At 56.0% G+C, this 382-nt stretch overlaps 1 protein-coding gene across 1 annotated transcript in view; it reads left to right on the top strand.

Annotated features, from left to right (window-relative positions):
• The window catches only part of ANXA4 (annexin A4), a gene marked incomplete at its 5' end in the record, with an annotated part of 5,808 nt that overhangs the window by 2,184 nt on the left and 3,242 nt on the right, over positions 1-382 (top strand). The window lies entirely within an intron of this gene.

Consider the following 382-nt stretch of genomic DNA (forward strand, 5'->3'; position numbering starts at 1 on the left):
AGGGTCTGGTAGCCTTTAAATGTGACAAATCAGCCAATATGGCAATTGTCATTTGTCCAGAGAGAACCTCAGAGTTAAACAAGTGGCAGCAGCAGCACTGCTGACAGTCTCAAGGATTGGAATTTCACCCAGAAATTGAATCTCTGTAAATAAAACAAGTGACAGAATGAGAGGACTCGTCCTCCAGGTGCCCCAGGGGAGGTTGAGGTTGTCCCTGAGGAGCCGTTTCTGTCCCATTGGGGTTGTCCCGGCCTGTCACAGGCTGCCCAGGGCAGTGGTGGAGTCCCCATCCCTGGAGGGTTTCCCCACCGTGTGGAGGTGCTGCTGGGGGACAGGGGGCAGGGGGGACCTGGCGGTGCTGGGGGGGTGCTGGGACTGAAGA

This window comes from Buceros rhinoceros, unplaced genomic scaffold (assembly GCF_000710305.1).
Source record: "Buceros rhinoceros silvestris isolate BGI_N320 unplaced genomic scaffold, ASM71030v1 scaffold21622, whole genome shotgun sequence".
Lineage (NCBI taxonomy): Eukaryota > Metazoa > Chordata > Aves > Bucerotiformes > Bucerotidae > Buceros > Buceros rhinoceros.